Source organism: Dama dama, chromosome 8, assembly GCF_033118175.1.
Source record: "Dama dama isolate Ldn47 chromosome 8, ASM3311817v1, whole genome shotgun sequence".
In the NCBI taxonomy this organism is placed as follows: domain Eukaryota; kingdom Metazoa; phylum Chordata; class Mammalia; order Artiodactyla; family Cervidae; genus Dama; species Dama dama.
The window spans coordinates 34240361-34260603 of NC_083688.1; the positions used below are offsets into that span (position 1 = coordinate 34240361).

Consider the following 20243-nt stretch of genomic DNA (forward strand, 5'->3'; position numbering starts at 1 on the left):
TTTCTTTCCATTTTAGTCTATCAATTTCAGAAAATTATGCATCTCTTTCTAATTTTCCAGAATTAATATTTCAAAGTTTGTGTTATAATTTTATTTGTGTAGCTCTGATTATCCTGGCTTTAATTTTAAGCAAATACATACCAATGCTGAATCATAAATATATCTGTTCTACTTTAATATACCTTCTAAAACATGCCTGCAGCTGCTGCCAAGTTACCCAAGGAGTGGACTTGTTTGTGCACAGGTTCTGAGTTTTTGTAGTTGTGGTTCAGACAGTAAAGAATCTCCCTGCAATGAGGGAGACCTGGGTTCCATCCCTGGGGTGGGAAGATCCCCTGGAGAAGGGAATGGCAACCCGCTCCAGTATTCGTGCCTGGAGAATTCCATGGACAGAGGAGCCTGGCGAGCTACAGTCCGTGGGGTTGTAAAGAGTTGGACACTACTGAGTGAGTAGCACGCGCGCATGCGCACACACACAAACACACACATGTTGGCGCTGTGTGGGACAGGAATGCATTATAGGCATCATTCTCAAATTTGACAAGAAGGAGGAATTTCTGCTTAAACTCCGTATATTCTCTGACAGAGCAGAAGTCATTCACCTTGTCAGATATTAATCTGCCCATTCCTGATTTCACAGCCTCTTCATAGTCTCCCTGTATCTACATAACAGTCCCTCTGGGCAAGAGGCTACTCTGGTTTTACTGATTAACTGTCTCAGGACTGTTCAGTCAAGCTTCTTTGGTTTTCTGTGCATTCATTGTGTTATCTCTAAAATGTAAAGTCTTGATTTTCCTACCGTAATTCTGCAGTTGCTTTTCATAGAAGACTCATAGCACTTTCTAGATTATCCATTTCCTACTAGTTTCCTTGCCAGGTAGTTCCCTGCTGGTTCTTTGAAACTCAAGGTCAAGTTGTGGACCAAATTATTGAGAATGAGGATAGCCTTTGACCAGTTTGATTTCTGTATTTATTCATGTTCTACTGCAGTATAATTTATGGTAACTAAAGACTAACTAAATGGTTTATTTTTGCTAATTTTATAGGCTATATATTGGCTCTTCCTGGTATTAAAATAATATACTTCATAACACTTGTTAAAGACAGTAAAGAATATTTTATTCCAGAGGGAAGTACTACTGCAGTGGGGGCTTTGCAGTAGGGGATAGAGACGAGTCTCACTTTGATTACAACAAGGACAAGTGGAGACTTATAAACAAAGAATAGAGTTGGGCGTCAGTGAATGGAAAATTACTAACAGAAAGCATCAGGGCTGAGAGAATTCTTACTAGCTATTCTAAATAGGATTCTTGCTGAAGAAGTCCGGAGTGTTAAGATTTTGAAGTGAGAGTTGAAGAATTTGATCAGATATCCAGAGTTTCACATACTGAGGGTGAGGGAATATTTGCTAAATTGAATCAATAGGATTCTTGATGAAACTGTACTAAGCTGGCCAAGGACAGATTGACCCTGCACCCCACACCACCAAAGAAGGGGGCTCTGAGGAGCCTGACTCAAGTGAGGTCAAAAAAAGTTTCTTTGTCATTTAATCAAATTGAGGTAGTATGTATCTATGTGGTATGAGGTACAACCAATAGCTGGGCCTCCCAGGTAGCTCAGCAGTAAAGAATCCACCTGCCAATGCCGGAGCAGCAGGAGATGCAGGTTCCATCCCTGGGTCAAAATTGTTGGTTTCTGACAGTTTTAGATGGCTCAAGGAGCCGTGTTTAAAGGCAGTTTCACTTCTAAAACAATACTTAGTATCAGGGTCCCCAACCCCCTGGCCAGGGACCAGTACTGATCTGTGGCCTGTAAGGAACCTGGCGGCACAGTACCAGGTGCGAGAGAGGTGGGCAAGGGAGAACAAGACTTCATCTGCATTTACAGCCGCTCCCCATTGCTCACAGTCTGAGCTCCATCTCCTGTCAGGTCAGTGGTGGCCTTAGATTCTCATAGGAGCCAGAACCGTTCTGCACTTGAATCATCCCGAAACCATCCCTCCCTCTTCTCCCCAGCCCTTGGGAAAATTTCTTCCAGGAAACCGGTCCCTTGTGCCAAAAAAGGTTGGGGACCATTGCTTAGTATAGTCCCCTAGGACAACAAAGAAATACCTGCTATAGTAATTTTCTATCTGTATATAATATTAAATATTTTCGCATTCTCATTTCAAAGTTTCTTAGCAAATATCAACTTTTACTTTATTTAAAATAAAGACCCCTAATGTTTCTGCTTCATATTTCTCATCAATGGTTTGTTGTTCATGGGAAAAACACCTTTTAAAGATTCAAAATGAAATTAAATACTGTGTTAAGTAACACATTTGAAAACATAATAGTGAGGAGAGTGATTTGCCCCTAAAGGAAGCAAAGAGATTTCTCTACATTTTTAAGATCTTGATAAATCCTAAGTTAAATCAACTGCAATTATCTAAGTATCTTAACTGAGATAGAATATATAAAATAAGTGTTCACATAGAAAAATTCTAGTAGCATCTAAGAGACCAAAAATATATACATATTACAGTAATAGGATTTTACTATAGAAGAAATAAATGACTGAAAATATCTTGAGGTCACAAATTTGAGTGAGAAATGGAAACATGCTGATGCATCTTGATGATCTAAAAGCACCTTACATGTCTCATTTCTAGTAGGACTTCATTTACCATATTTTGTATATTTGAGCACCATTCAAAGTTTAAAAAATTCATATCACCACTAAACTATGGGAATTATAGCTAATTGGGCATTAACAATTTTCTCTTTTTCTCTGGGAATTACAGAATGAGACTTTTTAGATTAGAATTATAGTACAGTATATCGCTTCTCAAAATCTAAAACAAGCAGATTTTAGTATGATTTCTTATTTTAAACAAACAGAAAAAGAATAAGCACAAAACCTCTGAGTTTTTTGGAAGTTTGCAATTTCCTCAAATGAAAATAAATTAGAAAATCTTTCCCACAGTTTAGCTACATTTAAAAAAACCTGAATTCCTTCAGTGAAAGCAATAGAGGGAAAATCATCTGACCTTGCCAGGTACACAATTATTTTGTAAATGAAGTGGAGCAGTGTGTGACTTTTTAATGAGATAAAATTTGCATCAAGTTGTAATCTGACTGCTGGTGTACACCACTTGAACCTGACCCTAAGGTTAAACCAGTTCTAGTTAATTTATAAAAACAACACATACCTGTAAGGTTAGCCTGGAGTATATGATTTACGAATACTATATTACATTTTAAAACTTTCAACTTAGTTTACTGTTTTCTTTTAACCTAATCACTAGAAGCATTTCTTGAAGGTGATATTTCCGTCTTAATTATCTTCCAAAATTCCAACTCCATATAATAGGCAGGAGGAAGGAGTCAGCTTTAGAATGTATGTCTGTTTTCCTTAATGCTTTGTATCATTAATCATATATTATATTGTATGAGTTGTCCTCAGTTTCACCGTATGAACAAAACATCCGTTTAAATGTACTTTGATCCTTTTAAAATTGAAAATGATTATTTTTCTGAATGTCCTTTTATGATTGACTTGATAAATCAATTCTTATAGGAGAGGGACATGAGTCAGTGTTGATACAGTAACTGAACAAAAGGCCAGTTGCTTGAGTTTATACTTGTCAAAGAGTTGTAAGTGTGTTGTGTATTTTATAGTCAACCAATCCAACTTTGCAGAATTGTAGATGGCCTCCTGGTGGCTCAGTTGGTAAAGAACCCGCCTGTCAATGCAGGAGACACAAGAGACCAGAGTTCAATCTCCTGGTTAAGTAGATTCCCTGGAGAAGGAAATGGCAACCCATTCCAGTATTCTTGCCTGGAAAATTCTATGATAGAAAAGTATTATGTAACCTAGTTCTTCTCTCTTTCCTCTGAATTACATCAGTTATTTCACATTTGGTAACATTAAGAGAAAAAATGGCAAAATATGTAAAGATTTGATAGAATATTTTAATATTTATTATTTTTCATCATAAGAAGACATTAAAGATGTCAGTCTTTCAAGTATGCATGATAAATTAAAATAGCCACCTTGATTTAAAACATATTATATGTAAATATAATCCTTCATGTCCCACATAACTGCAGCCAATATGAAGATTTGGGAATAAATTTGCTGTCACAGTGGGGCTATGTCTAAGGAGACAGACTCATTCCTAGACGCTGTGAAAGTATCACATCTGAAGGGTGTGACAGTGAAAGCTTTAAAGCCAAGTAGTGACTGCTGGAGATCTTTCAGGAAGTCAAGGGAGTTTCCCATCAGAGAATAGTACTGGGATGGAGAATTCAGAGGTAGGTAATGATCTGCCATCAGTGTGAAGTGTGGTTAAAAAGTTCCCCGATTTGGGATTCAAGATCAATGTGATGTAAAACCTTGCCTGGATGATTCCAGTTTATACCAGTTATCCAAGCATAATTATCAGTTGTTCTCCCTATTTCTTTTGCAAGTGTCTGGTTTGGAAAATAAGCTATGGTCTAGAGAAGACATAGGAGTTGAGGTCCTTAGGTCCAAAAAGGAGTGGTGAAACCAAGTAGATAATCAAAACTGTGACAAACAAAGGGAACGGTTTTGTTGATTGAAAGTATATTTGAAAACACGGTCTTAGGTATAGGGTAAAAGTTTCAGTAATGAACAATATCAGTTCTTGATGTTGGAACTTTGGTCAAGGTTCCTCCTAGGACAGTATTCCTCAAACTTTTCAATTACACTAGAAATGCAAGTTCAGTTAAATTCAGCTGCTCAGTTGTGTCTTTGCGACCCCATGGACTACAGCATGCCAGGCTTCTCTGTCCATCACCAAATCCCAAAATACAAAAGGTATTTGCTAAAATGTGGATTCTCAGGCCTCCCTCCAGACCTTTAGAGTGAGACTCTTCTCGGATAGGCATCAGATCAGTTAAGTTCAGTTGCTCAGTTGTTTCCAACTCTTTGTGATGCCATGGACTGCAGCACACCAGGCTTCCCTGTCTGGAATTAGCATTTTTAAATCACCTTCCTGGTGAATCCTAGTGCTGGTGGTTTAGTCTCTAAGTCCTGTCTAACTCTTAGAACCCCATGGTCTGTAGCCTGCCAAGCTCCTCTGACCATAGAGTTCTCCAGGCAGGAACATTGTAATGGGTTGCCATTTCCTTCTCTAGGAGATCTACCTGACCCAGAGATCGACCTCTGGTGTTGTGTCTCCTGCATTGACAGGAAGGTTCTGTACCAACTGAGCCATCAGGATACCATCTACAATAATGTGAAGTTGGATTGGTTGAATATAAAATACACAACACATTTACAAGAATCTGACAGCTGTCCTCTTTACTCCTGGGTGCTTTAAACAACATTTGCATTGTATTTTATAAAATAGGTCATAATGTCCTGAGTATCATAGAAAGATTATAATAGATCAAGAGCAGTGTTTAGTGGTTTGCCATATCCTATTGTATAAGGGTTTTCCTTTGTAAATGATACAAAAGTAAGAGTGCTTAGGGGGAAAGTGGCAATCCAACTGGAAAAATGAGTAACCTAAGCTATTTGTAGTTCTTCTAAGAGCATTGGACCAGGCCTGACTTTTAAAATAGAAATCTTTATATAAATGTATTTGGGGAAAAGATAATGAATAGTCTCACAATGTTTTAAGTTATTATATGTTATATGTTAGGCAGTACATTTCATAGAAACTGGAGGAATTTGTTTCTGAGTCAATAATGACACTTTGTGGCTTTAAACTTGCTACTCAAAAGGTGGTCCACAGCCAGCAGTTTTGACTTATCAGAAATGCAAAATAACAAGCCCCACCTCAACCAACTTAATCAGAATCTATATTTTAATAAGATCCTCAGTTCACTTGTAGATGTCTTAAAGTTTGAGAAGCACTGATCTCCAAGCAGAAATGTCTGGCTGGAAGAAATGGGGCTTCCCTAGTAGCTCAGTTGGTAAAGAATCTGCAGGCAATTCAGGAGACCCGGGTTCAATCCCTGGGTTGGGAAGATACCCTGGAGAAGGGAATGGCAACCCACTCCAGTATTCTTGCCTGGAGAAGCCCATGGACAGAGCAGCCTGGCAGGCTACAGTCCATGAAATCACAGAGTCAGCTATAGTCTATGGAATCACGAACAGTCAGATAGGATTGTGCGACTAACTTTCACTTTCACTTTTCCAAGCAGAAACGTCTGACCTGAAGAAAATTTTGCTTATACTTGTCAAGCCTAATCTCAGTGGAACATGGAGAGTTACAATAAGCTTACTAAAATGTTAATATTAAAATAATAGTGTTTGATTACAGTCCTGCTATGATTCATAATACTGGCAAGGACATCTCTAAGAAAATCAAAAACATCTCACTGGCAGTTAGGGTAGTTCAGAGCCACATAGTACTCTCACAGTAGCCTGAAATTTTGTCTGTGATTTTGGGCTATCAAAGTAAAAAAGAAATATATGTCTCTGTCATAAATGACTTTTTAAGATAGTAAACAAAATTTCATCATTGATATCAAGTGTCTAAAAACCAGTATTGGTTGGAAGTACATTGTGTATCTGTGAGTTCTCAAGAGATCATTGGCAAAATTTTATTCTGGAAGAAAAATACAAAACTCACAGAAGAAAAGGTGAAATAAAAAATCAAGGAGATAGATTCCCTTAACTTTGAAGGGAAATGATGTATCATCTTCCATCTATAATAGATACTTCATATCTTAATGAAAAGAAGGCAGAAAGATTATATAAGTATCATAACTTAGAAATCTAGTCAAGTTCTCAATTAAAGGAAAACTGTTGGAAAAGGGGTCACAGGTATGCCAAAATCACACTGAACACTAAACAAAACATCAAAAAACATGGATTTCCTCTACACCTATTTTTTTTCAAAATTATGTTCATTATTTCAGCAGTTTAGAACAGCATTTTCTGAAGAGTTTACGGTGGAACATAAGTGGGTCTCTGCTTTCACCGGCTTCTGAAATACCTGCCTATGAAGGGGCTCTTCCAAGTATTGTGTTTGAAAAACACTGCATATGTTACTCACTGTGCATGGGATAAATGTTTATGGAGTTAGAATTTTTTGTATATTAGACATTGCATGTTAAAAGCTATGAATAGACTTGAGTAAGGAGATTCATTTTTTGCCCATTTTTTCCCATTGTATAGTTGCTTTAAAATGAAGTGTTAGTTTCTTCTGTACGGCAAAGTGTATCAACTATACATATACATGCATGCCCCTCTTCTTTGGGTTTCCTTTCCATTTAGGTCACCAGACAGCATTGAGTGGAGTTCCCTGTGCTGTGTACTCAGTTCTCATTAGTTATCTGTTTTATACATAATAGTGTATATATGCCAATGCCAATCTCACAATCCATCCCACCTATCTACCCCTCTTGCTATCTGTACATTTATTCTCTCTAGAAAAACGAAATAGATGAACTTACTTGCACAACAAATATATATATATATATATATTTAAATTTTGCTCAGTCTGGGAGTTTTCAAAACATTTGCTTTTCTTACCACCGTTGGATTTCATGGTTTACCATTCTTCGTGTTTTGGTTCTCTAGGCCAGAATACTGGAGTGGGTAGCCTTTCCATTCTCCATGGGATCTTCCCAACCCAGGGATCAAACCCAGGTCTCCTGCAATGCAGGCAGATTCTTTACCAGCTGAGCCACAAGGGAAGCCCATGGTACCTAAAGATTACTAATAAATCCAAACAATAAGCATCTTTGAATATGGATGTTTTTGTTGATTTGTAATAATTTTACTTTTTCTTTGTATTGTTATAAATTATTTTTACACTGATGAATCAGAAAACTTCAAATCCATAACATATATCAAGATGACTATTATGGATTAGGAAAGTATGTTTCACTGATATGCTTATGTCTCTATTTGTGCTTCACCCACAAACTGTTTGCATAGGTGAAATTAGTAATTGTCATCGGTTTCAAAATGTACTGTGTTGACTCTTGAACAATGAGGGGGATGGGGTACCAGCGTCAAAAATAAGAGTCTAGTTTATTGGCCCTCCTTATTCACACTTCTTTGGATGCAGGGTTCCATATTCACAGATTCAACCAACTGTGGATGGTGCAGTGCTGTAGTATTTAATATTAAAAAGAAATCTGTGTATAAGGGGTCCATTCAATTCAAACCCATGTTGTTCAGGGGTCAACTGTGTTTATAAAAACATACCAATTTTATATTATGAAAATAATCATATTTTGAGTCTTAAATTATCCCATGTCTTATTTTAAAGCCCTTCAAGTATATACTTCCTCTTTATTCAATTTTAGAACTTTTACAATTTAGTCATAACCTCCTACCCCATGATAGTACTTGATACTTTAAAAAGGATATAGAGGCAAAGCTATCACTACAGGCAATATTTAAATGTTATGTCTTACTGAATGACTCTCTTTCAAGATTCAGACATGTAATGGTAAAACTGGTAAGCAATAATTTTAAATTAAAACAAAGTATATTCTTTAAGATAGTATTGCATAAAAAGTTTATCCAAATATGAACCTTGATAAAGTAATCTATTTAGGAACTATTGCTTAATTATGAAATATGAGCACTGAAATGAATGATGTTCCGCAGATTTATTTTTGTTACCTCCTTGGCATTTATGTTTTCCCAGCCAATAGAGAATGTTGCCATGAGCTGAAATAGACACTTAAATTCCTGAGTCTAAATCATGCCTAAATAATGTAAATGTATTGATATCATATTTGTAATAAATTAAATATGAATCTTGAGAAGTAACTTGTTCTGTTTATCCATTCATTCAGGTAACAGTCTTTGAATGTTTACTATATAACATGTTTTGAGTGAGACTGAGACTTACATGAGGCATAGCTTATGTCAATCATAGAATCAAATGATTATAATGCAAAATGACAAGTACTAAAATACATGTATTAACTACTACTGGCCATTGTTAAATGACTGTCAAGTTCATTTTAACTAATAATACTTTGGTGCTATAGGAAATGATGAGGTTTATTTTATTTATTATTCATTCATTTATTTATTCACTTATTCAACAAACAGTTATAGAGCAACTGCTTTGTGCCAGGCTCTGTCCTTGCTCTGAGATTATGTCAGTGAAAGAAACTTCAAATATGTCTTCTACTCTGGGGATTATATTGTAGGGGTATGAAGAAAAATTTCTGGTAAGTAACTTGGGTATTGAAGTAGTCATTCAGTACGTAGGGCAAAATATGAGTAAGAGAGAGCAAGAATTATGAATGGTAAATAATAAATAGTATTGGAATCTAGCTAACTATCATCAATTTATTGAGAGAATTTGGAAACATTAAATCACCATGAATCTTCGTACAATTCTGTAGCTATCCATATTTTGAAGTTTTTAAAACTTATGAATGTGTACACCCATGGCTGATTCATGTCAATGTATGGCAAAAACCACTACACATTATTGTAAAGTAATTAGCCTCCAATTAAAATAAATAAATTAATTAAAAAAAACTTATGGATGGAAGAGGGTATCATTTTAAGTGACTGTAATAGTAAGCTATTTAAGGAGAATAAACCAGTGCTTACCAGAGGGAAGGAGAGTAGGTGATGGGGAAAATAGGGGAAGGAAATTAAGAAGTACAAACTTCTAGTTATAAAACAAGTCATGGGAATGTAATATATATCATAGGGAACACAGTAAATCATACAGTACCTTTATAACCGTCTATGGTGACAGATGGTAACTAGACTTATTGTAGTGGTCATTTCACAGAGTATGGAAATATTGGATTAATATGTTGTATATCTGAAAATAATTTGATACAGTAAGTAAATTATAATTCAATAAATATACAAATAATTAAAAAAATAAAAAGGAAGCATCGCCTCTGAAATAAGCTTCCAATTTAGTATGCTTGCAATTCTAATAGGCATGGCAGTGCCACTATCTGAATAGGAATAGTTCCATGGGAGTAGTAAATGCAATGGGCTTATATAATATGTTCCTTAACTGAATTAATCAGGGTGGTTTTTTGTTAGGATTAAAAATCAATGGTTCCAAAAATCTGGTCCACAAACAAACTGCATTATAATGACGAAGGGGTTAAAAGCAGCAACAGCAAAAGCAGCTACTAATTCCCAATCCCATAAAACTGGAACTCTAATTCAGTAGATGTATGGGAAGGTCTCCCAGGTGGCTCAGGCAGTAAAGAATCTGCCGGCAGTGTAGGAGATCCGGACTCAGTCCCTGGGTCAGGAAGATCCCCTGGAGAAGGGAATGGCAATCCACTCCAGTATTCTTGCCTGGAGAATCGCTTGCACAGAGGAGCCTGGCAGGCTTCAGTCCATGGGGTCCCCAAGAGTCAGACAAGACTGAGCGACTAACACTTTCACTTTCATGGGTGGGTCTCAGAAGCAATATGTTTTTCAAAGTTACTCAGACTGTGTTATTGTGTAGACAAATTTTGGAACAATTACTGAAGTTATGACTAACCAGATTCAGGAATTTCAGATTGAATAAGAAATGAATAGGACCGGTTACTGGTACTCTAAAATCTATCAATTAGAACACATTTTAATCGGCGTTTTTCCTGGGTATAGCCTGGTATGGGGCTTCCCAGATGGCATTAGTGGTAAAGCATCTGCCTACCAATGCCAATCCACCTCAGGAGACACAAGAGACGTGGGTTCAACCCCAGAGTCGGGGAGATCCCCTGGAGTAGGAAGTGTCATCGTGCTGCAGTATGCTTGCCTGGAAAATTCCGTCGATAAAGGAACCTGGAGGACTACCGTTTGTGGGGCTGCAAAGAGTCAGACACAATTGAGCCTGGTATATGTTGTGTGTGTGTGTGCTCAGTCACTCAGTTGTGACCCCATGGACTCTAGCCCACCAGGTTCCTCTGTCTGTGGGATTTTTCAGGCAAGAAATGAGCAGGTTGCATTTTCTACTCCAGGGGATCTTTTAGACCCTGGGATCGAATCCGCCTCTCCTGCGGCTCCTGTATTGGCAGGCGGATTCTTTACCACTAGCACCACCTGAGAAGCCCTGATATATGCCAGGCACTGAATTATTTGTTGAATGAATGAGTTAACTCTGTGTATACTTTACTATGATGTACTAAATTTAACTGTATATGTATGTATGCACATGTGCAGTTTGTATTTTAACCACCTAACAGGAATCATCCCTGGAGATTGTTAGCATTTCTTTATTTAAGGAAACTAGAGTCATGATCTCATGCTGATCAACATCCTATTCTATATCCATTTCTTTCTAGAATTTTGTTCCCCTCTTCTTTAGTTGTAGAATCCCTGAGAAGGAGAAAATAAATCACCACTTGCCTTTTAGTGGTTTCCATAGTTCCAGCGTTTTCTGGCAGGGAGAATTAACATTTCCTTTTGGACCTTACCACAAAGAAACCCAAATACACATTATTTTCTTCACCCATTTTTTTTTTAACCTTTAAATTATTCCCCTAAGTGTCAAGATCAAAAAGATCCCCAGTCTTTGAAACTGAAGAGACCATTTGGATTCTGACCCAGAGAAAAACTGAACTATTTTCATCTTTTTCTGTGTGGATTATAGAAATGATGCCAGAAGTCTAAGAAAGGGTCTATCTAAGAATAATAAAATAATAATGAAGACATAATGATATTAACTAGTTATAGACTTAAAAATAGGACAGATAAGATAAATTTAGAATAAGCTTTATTTGGGTTTGAAAAAGGAAAGACAGAATGGTGGCGTGATTCTTGCCTTCAGGCTTACAGAGGCATATTTTCAGAACAATTTAAATAGTCTTTTCTAGAGAGACAAATTATGCTTACATTTATTAGTTAATTTGTCTTGACAGTGCCATAGGTAGTTTAAAACTAATTTATATACAGGTGACCAGAGGCAATAGGATGCATGATTGGGTGGGATTTCTGGAACCGTTCTTTAACAGAATATAGAATCATTTGTGCTTAAATATTGCATTGATTTCCATCATTACCTTTAAGATTGTTATTAGTTCCCACTTATAGACATGGAAAACCTACTTATATAATAAGAAGTATTTTAGTATTATGGGAAAAAACACGTACTTTGGAAAATGTAAATAAAAAACAAAAACACATGAAACATGAATTCCTGTCCTTAACAACTTTATAAATAATAAAAGGAAAGTTGTATTTAAAATCTGTATTTCTCAGGAGGGTTAAGCACTCACCAGTCATACACATTAATTTGATTTAGTTTAATAAAATTATCTCTAAATTATCCACAGTATACAATGGAAGGAAGCTCTAGGCTGGAATTTGTTATGTACAAGATTATATATTTTTTTCCATCTCTCTGGGTGCCACTTTTGTAATCTAAAAGATAAAAGAGTAGAAATAGGTTTTCTTTAAATTGCTTTTATGCTTTAAAAGTTTCTACTATAGCATGTTCATATTTGTATGTGCACAGTCTTGGTTTGTAAAATTCCCTTAACTGGAGGATGTCAGCACTGAGAATTCTAGGGTAGGCCGACAGTTGTGTGACTGTGATTGAATCAATGAAAAGTTGAACCAGGTGATATATAAGGTCATTTCCAGCTTTGAATAGTCTCATAAGTTAAAGACATGGGAAGTTATCAAGAAGAATATACACATATGAGATCCTGAAATACTAAGAATACAAAGATTCTTACCCTGTCTTTACTAGATGAAGAATACCCACACATCCACACACATTTCTGTGTGTATGTCTACCATTAGTTATGGCTATAGATAGCTCATGACCAAAGGCACTTTAAGTGATTAGGTGTAAGTATGTACATTATTTCCTTCACGTGTATTTTCTAATTATGGGGGTTTTCATCAAATCAGGAGGAAAAAAGGAAGAGAGAGAGGGGCAAGATGAAGCCTTAGACCTAACTGCATTTCCACCAGTCCTTTCTCCAGACACTCTCCACTGCATCATTTCCTTGGAATATGAGGCACATGATTCTCAGTTTTGACATCATTTCCAGCTAAGCATCAATAAATAAGCCCCAACCCAGTCTTCAGGAGAAAGCCCCAAACCACTTGCTCCTTAGAGCGACCTTTCACAAAAATGGGAAACCTACTGATATAATGGGAGGTACTTGCGTATTATGGAGAAAAAATGAAAATAAATACTTTGGCTTTAGCTCATTCTGCATTCAGATATTGTGTCTACCTCTTTCTAGCTGTTTATCCCATTCAAGTTGCTAAACCTTCCCAAGCTTATCCTTATGTGAAAAGAAGGAAACTAGTAATTATGTCTAAGACTACTATGAGGTGGTAGGTAACTTGAATAGTTCATTAGGCAGTCTCTCAGTTGATAGTAGTTGTTTTTATTTATTTATTTTTTTTTGATAGTAGTTGTTTTTAATATACATATAAAATTACATATTTACATGGAAACTCAAATGCATAGACTCATTTATTGTTAAGGGTATATTTATGAATATACATGTGTATCCGTGGTACTACCCATTAGGGTAATAACATTTGTTGTGTAACAATTTACCCAGTAGGTACTTTTCTAGTTCCTAAGAGTATCTGTTCTTCAAGGAAGACCCTTTAGAGACCATCAAATCTAGTGGCTTTCAAATTTTAGGTTTTAGAGCTAGGATTGCATAATAATTATTTTTTTTTTAATGTAGCTGGTATGGCGGTGAAGGGCAAAGGAACTAGTGGTTGCGGGGGGCGGGGGGAGTTGAGTGGGTGGGTCTCCACATGACCCCACCCATTTTCGACCAGAATAACTCCAGTCATGAATGTTTAGTTTTAATGTATTTTTTGGAATTTTTTTTATTACTTAAGTCACATCTCCATCACCACCACCATCACCACCACAAACAACAACAAAACATAGATTCAGTCTAGACTCTCACTTGGCATATGAAGACTGAACCCAAAAAGTCTTAAGTGACCTGGGGAAGGTCACACAATGGTTGTTAGGAGCCAAAGTGAAAGTGTGGAAGTCGCTAAGTCGTGTCTGACTCTTATAGTCCATGGAATTCTCCATGCGAGAATACTGGAATGGGTAGGCTTTCTCTTCTCTAGGTAATCTTCCCAACCCAGGGATCAAACCCAGGTCTCCTGCATTGCAGGCAGCTTCTTCACCAACTGAGCTACAAGGAAGCCCATTAGGGACCAAACCAGTGATTAAAACCACTTTTTCTGTCCCTTATTTAATTATGTGATGTTAATTAATTTTTCCTCCTTTTCTTCCCTTCACCTAACTAACTTTTTTGAAAAGTTTCTGGGTTGGAACTTCAGAAGGTGTTTAAACCAGTGTTTAGTATGTTTCTGTCATATGCTCTAAAATGTTTACTAAAATAGGATAAAGGCAATGCATTTGTGACTGTAACTTAAAAATTGGTTACTTTGGGCAAAAGTCTTCAAATGTCATATTCAGTCTAGGAAATATATGAATAGAAATGGCCATAATCAGCATTAAATGTTTTATAAGAGGACAGTTTTGCAGTTGTATTCAGTTGCTATACTAGAATTTCAAACTAAAAAGAAATTAAACTAATTTTTTATGTAAATGAAATGTTTTGTAAAAGGAAGCAGAAGGGACATTACGTGTATAACCATGCCTGAAATATAAGATTTTTCCAGGAAGCAGGTTTCTTGCATGAATTTCTTGCTAAGTTGCTTCAGCCATGTCTTCTGACTTTTTGCAACCCCATGGACTGTAGCCCTCCAGGCTTCTCTGTTCATGGGATTCTCCAGGCAAGAATACTGGAGTGGGTTGTCATTTCCTTCTCCAGGGGATCTTCCTGACCCAGGGATCATACCCAAATCTCCTGCATTGAGGCAGATTCTTTACCATCTGAGCTACCAGGGAATCCCTTAAGGTATTTGAAATTATCTCCATGAAACCTCCAATTTTTTTTCAATTTTACCTATCATGTTGTGTGATATCCTCAAAGTTTCAGACATATGAAGTTATGAAGAATTAATAAACTCTTCTGAAACTCAATTATAATAGTGATTATTGTTATAAACTATTATGCCAATGGATTATATTTTTAAGTGATGACTACAACAATATCCCCAGTCTCATTTGTTACTCTACAATGTGACCTTATTATTTGCCAACAAGAAGTGAAGTCTAATTTCCTCCTTTTGAATCTAAGAGGGCTTTGCCTAATATACTTAAATACAAGTAATAATATGACTTCCAAGTCTGGGTCAAATAACTGATGCAGCTTCCACCATATTCACTAAGAGCTTTGAGCCACCTTTTTAGAAGTTTGACTACTCTGAGGCCATTATCTTGTGACAATGCTAAGCTGCATGGAAAAGCTCTGACTTGGGGGCCTTATTTTTTGACTTATCCAATCCCAGGTTCCAGCCATGTGTTTGAAACCACCTTTGACCCACCAGACCTTCCCATCTGCCAGAAAAGTTACCATTGAGTTTTTTCAATGACTAGAGAAGCAAAGGGGTTGCCCAGTTGAGCCCTGCTCACATTTCTCACCTACAAAATTGTGAAATTAATAAAACCAAAAAAACTTGTTTAAGCCAGTAGGTTTTAGGGTTGTTACACAGCAGTGTATAACTATTATAGATTTAATTAACAAATATCAATTCATAGGGCCAACTTGGAGATTCAGGATTGATTAGAATGGAAACATAATATCTATGTTTTTATTGGTTTGTTTATTTATTTATTTTTTGATAATAGATTTCTTGAGGTATTACGTTTTGGGTTGGCCAGAAAGTTCATTCAGGTTTTACTGTAAGAGTGTGTGGAAAAACACAAACAAACTTTTTGTCCAACACAATATATACCATAAAATCCAATATTTTAAGTGTATTGTACAACGATTTTTAGTAAATTTACTGAGTTGGGTGGAATTAACATCATCTGAAGTTAATCCTAAAGGATATCAGTCCTGGGTGTTCACTGGAAGGACTGATGCTGAAGCTGAAACTCCAATGCTTTGGCCACTTCATGTGAAGAGTTGACTCAATGGAAAAGACCCTGTTGCTGGGAGGGATTGGGGGCAGGAGGAGAAGGGGACGACAGAGGATGAGATGGCTGGATGGCATCACCGACTCAATGGGCATGAGTTTGAGTAAACTCCGGGAGTTGGTGATGGACAGGGAGGCCTGGCATGCTGCGATTCATGGGGTCGCAAAGAGTCGGACATGACTGAGTGACTGAACTGAACTGAAGTTAACCTAATTTTAGAACATTCTACCTCTCCCTGCGTAAAAAAGCCTCACAGGGAAATTTTAGGATATATTCCTGAAATAGGTCCCTTGTGCCCAAGGGCAGACTATCCCTCCTCCTACCCCGAAAGTCACTTAAGTTTATCTTTTTTTTCTGCCTTCTGTAGAACTGATGATGTATCTTTGATCCAGTTTTGGACTCGCAGGGAGTTCATGTCCAGAAGGTCAAGCAAACTGTGTGTATCTGGAGCTTCCTTGAATACTGGGTCTGAGTTATTTTCTTGTTATACTCAGGCTCTAAGTTGTTCTCCAAGAGTCTCTTTAGTTTTTGAGTCCATAACTTAGTTTTTAAGTGCATGAACCTTGAATTCTCTCAGTTCAGATTCCACTTTTCAATACATATTAGTTGTGTATCATTGGACAAGTCACTTAAGTTTTTTAATTCATAATTTACTCATCTTTAAAAGGGGGATGCTATTATCTACCACATGAGGCTATTGTAAAGATCAAATTAAATAATGTGCTTAAAATACTTAGAATCATGCCCAACATGGTAGTAACAATAATAGTGACCGTTATTTGATGAGTGCTTACCAGTTTAGCTGGCACTATACTTTTCATGGGTCAATGTAAAACTCAGTTAAGTTTTCTCCCCAACTCCATGAATCAGGCAGTGTTACTGTTCATAAATGAGAAACTGTGTATCCTTGGGAAAATTTCTTAATCTCTACTTTTCTACTAAAAAGTACCAAAGCTATTAATGCCTCAATGGATAGTTGTTTTATTTAGCATGGGACTTGGTGGTTTAGTTGCTGAATCGTGTCCTACTCTTGTGACTCCATGAACCTGCCAGGCTCCTCTGGCCACAGAATTTTCCAGGCAAGAATACTGAAGTGGGTTGCCACTTCCTTCTCCATGGGATCTTCCCCATCCAGGGATCGAATCCTGGTGTCCTGCATTGCAGGCAGATTCTTTACTAGCTGAGCTAGGAACTTACTTGAATTATAGATATTAGAATTCTCTGATTTCTCTCTTTAGGCGTTTTAAAACCTGTGAAATCTGTCTTCTCAACCATACATATCCTAACACATGTATACACACACACACACACAGGCATGCACACACACACACATATACACAAATGCATACTACTTCTTTTGGATTGGAAATGCCAATCTTAAACATGCTTGCTTCTTAATAAGCATTAATTAAAACTGGATGAAATAACAGATTCTTCTTTATCTTGAGAAATTCTGCAGCTAACTTTGGGAGGGGATCAAAATCAAAGATCAGATGGCCATAGAGGCTCTGAAGTGGGGTCTGAGGATGTCTTTGGTCAAGTAAGACAGTATTCCTCCAGAAATCCAAAAATACAAAAGTCATTGTAATCTCAGATATTCTGTCTCCTTTATGATGCAGGGATTTTTAAGGAGATTTTGTAACAGCATATGGAAGTATTTTTTTTTTTTTTTTAAGCAAAGGAGTCTAGTCACTTAATCATTGTAAGCAATTCACCAAATATTTGAACAGGAGAAAGAAAAGCTTATTTATTTATTTATTTATTTATTTATTAGTTGGAGGCTAATTACTTCACAACATTTCAGTGGGTTTTGTCATACATTGATATGAATCAGACATAGATTTACACGTATTCCCCATCCCGATCCCCCCTCCCACCTCCCTCTCCACCCGATTCCTCTGGGTCTTCCCAGTGCACCAGGCCCGAGCACTTGTCTCATGCATCCCACCTGGGCTGGTGATCTGTTTCACCATACATAGTATACATGCTGTTCTTTTGAAATATCCCACCCTCACATTCTCCCACAGAGTTCAAAAGTCTGTTCTGTATTTCTGTGTCTTTTTCTGTTCTGCATATAGGGTTATCGTTACCATCTTTCTAAATTCCATATATATGTGTTAGTATGCTGTAATGTTCTTTATCTTTCTGGCTTACTTCACTCTGTATAAGGGGCTCCAGTTTCATCCATCTCATTAGGACTGGTTCAAATGAATTCTTTTTAATGGCTGAGTAATATTCCATGGTGTATATGTACCACAGCTTCCTTATCCATTCATCTGCTGATGGGCATCTAGGTTGCTTCCATGTCCTGGCTATTATAAACAGTGCTGCGATGAACATTGGGGTGCACGTGTCTCTTTCAGATCTGGTTTCCTCAGTGTGTATGCCCAGAAGTGGGATTGCTGGGTCATATGGCAGTTCTATTTCCAGTTTTTTAAGAAATCTCCACACTGTTCTCCATAGCGGCTGTACTAGTTTGCATTCCCACCAACAGTGTAAGAGGGTTCCCTTTTCTCCACACCGTCTCCAGCATTTATTGCTTGTAGACTTTTGGATAGCAGCCATCCTGACTGGCGTGTAATGGTACCTCATTGTGGTTTTGATTTGCATTTCTCTAATAATGAGTGATGTTGAGCATCTTTTCATGTGTTTGTTAGCCATCTGTATGTCTTCTTTGGAGAAATGTCTGTTTAGTTCTTTGGCCCATTTTTTGATTGGGTCATTTATTTTTCTGGAATTGAGCTGCAGGAGTTGCTTGTATATTTTTGAGATTAATCCTTTGTCTGTTTCTTCATTTGCTATTATTTTCTCCCAATCTGAGGGCTGTCTTTTCACCTTACTTATAGTTTCCTTTGTAGTGCAAAAGCTTTTAAGTTTCATTAGGTCCCATTTGTTTAGTTTTGCTTTTATTTCCAATATTCTGGGAGGTGGGTCATAGAGGATCTTGCTGTGATTTATGTCGGAGAGTGTTTTGCCTATGTTCTCCTCTAGGAGTTTTATAGTTTCTGGTCTTACATTTAGATCTTTAATCCATTTTGAGTTTATTTTTGTGTATGGTGTTAGAAAGTGTTCTAGTTCCATTCTTTTACAAGTGGTTGACCAGTTTTCCCAACACCACTTGTTAAAGAGGTTGTCTTTTTTCCATTGTATATCCTTGCCTCCTTTGTCAAAGATAAGGTGTCCATAGGTTCGTGGATTTATCTCTGGGCATTCTATTCTGTTCCATTGATCTATATTTCTGTCTTTGTGCCAGTACCATACTGTCTTGATGACTGTGGCTTTGTAGTAGAGTCTGAAGTCAGGCAGGTTGATTCCTCCAGTTCCATTCTTCTTTCTCAAGATTACTTTGGCTATTCGAGGTTTTTTGTATTTCCATACAAATTGTGAAATTATTTGTTCTAGTTCTGTGAAAAATACTGTTGGTAGCTTGATAGGGATTGCATTGAATCTATAGATTGCTTTGGGTAGAATAGCCATTTTGACAATATTGATTCTTCCAATGCATGAACACGGTATGTTTCTCCATCTGTTTGTGTCCTCTTTGATTTCTTTCATCAGTGTTTTATAGTTTTCTATGTATAGGTCTTTTGTTTCTTTAGGTAGATATACTCCTAAGTATTTTATTCTTTTTGTTGCAATGGTGAATGGTATTGTTTCCTTAATTTCTCTGTCTGTTTTTTCATTGTTAGTATATAGGAATGCAAGGGATTTCTGTGTGTTAATTTTATATCCTGCAACTTTACTATATTCATTGATTAGCTCTAGTAATTTTCTGGTAGTCTTTAGGGTTTTCTATGTAGAGGATCATGTCATCTGCAAACAGTGAGAGTTTCACTTCTTCTTTTCCTATCTGGATTCCTTTTACTTCTTTTTCTGCTCTGATTGCTGTGGCCAAAACTTCCAACACTATGTTGAATAGTAGTGGTGAGAGTGGGCACCCTTGTCTTGTTCCTGATTTCAGGGGAAATGCTTTCAATTTTTCACCATTGAGGGTGATGCTTGCTGTGGGTTTGTCATATATAGCTTTTATTATGTTGAGGTATGTTCCTTCTATTCCTGCTTTTTGGAGAGTTTTAATCATAAATGAGTGTTGAATTTTGTCAAAGGCTTTCTCTGCATCTATTGAGATAATCATATGGTTTTTATCTTTCAATTTGTTAATATGGTGTATTACATTGATTGATTTGCAGATATTAAAGAATCCTTGCATTCCTGGGATAAAGCCCACTTTGTCATGGTGTATGATTTTTTTTAATATGTTGTTGGATTCTGTTTGCTAGAATTTTGTTAAGGATTTTTGCATCTA

At 36.8% G+C, this 20243-nt stretch overlaps 1 protein-coding gene across 1 annotated transcript in view; it reads left to right on the forward strand.

Moving 5' to 3' along the window:
- ERBB4 (erb-b2 receptor tyrosine kinase 4) overlaps positions 1-20243 on the forward strand; it is a 1235763-nt gene that overhangs the window by 217638 nt on the left and 997882 nt on the right. The gene's annotated exons all lie outside the window — the stretch shown is intronic.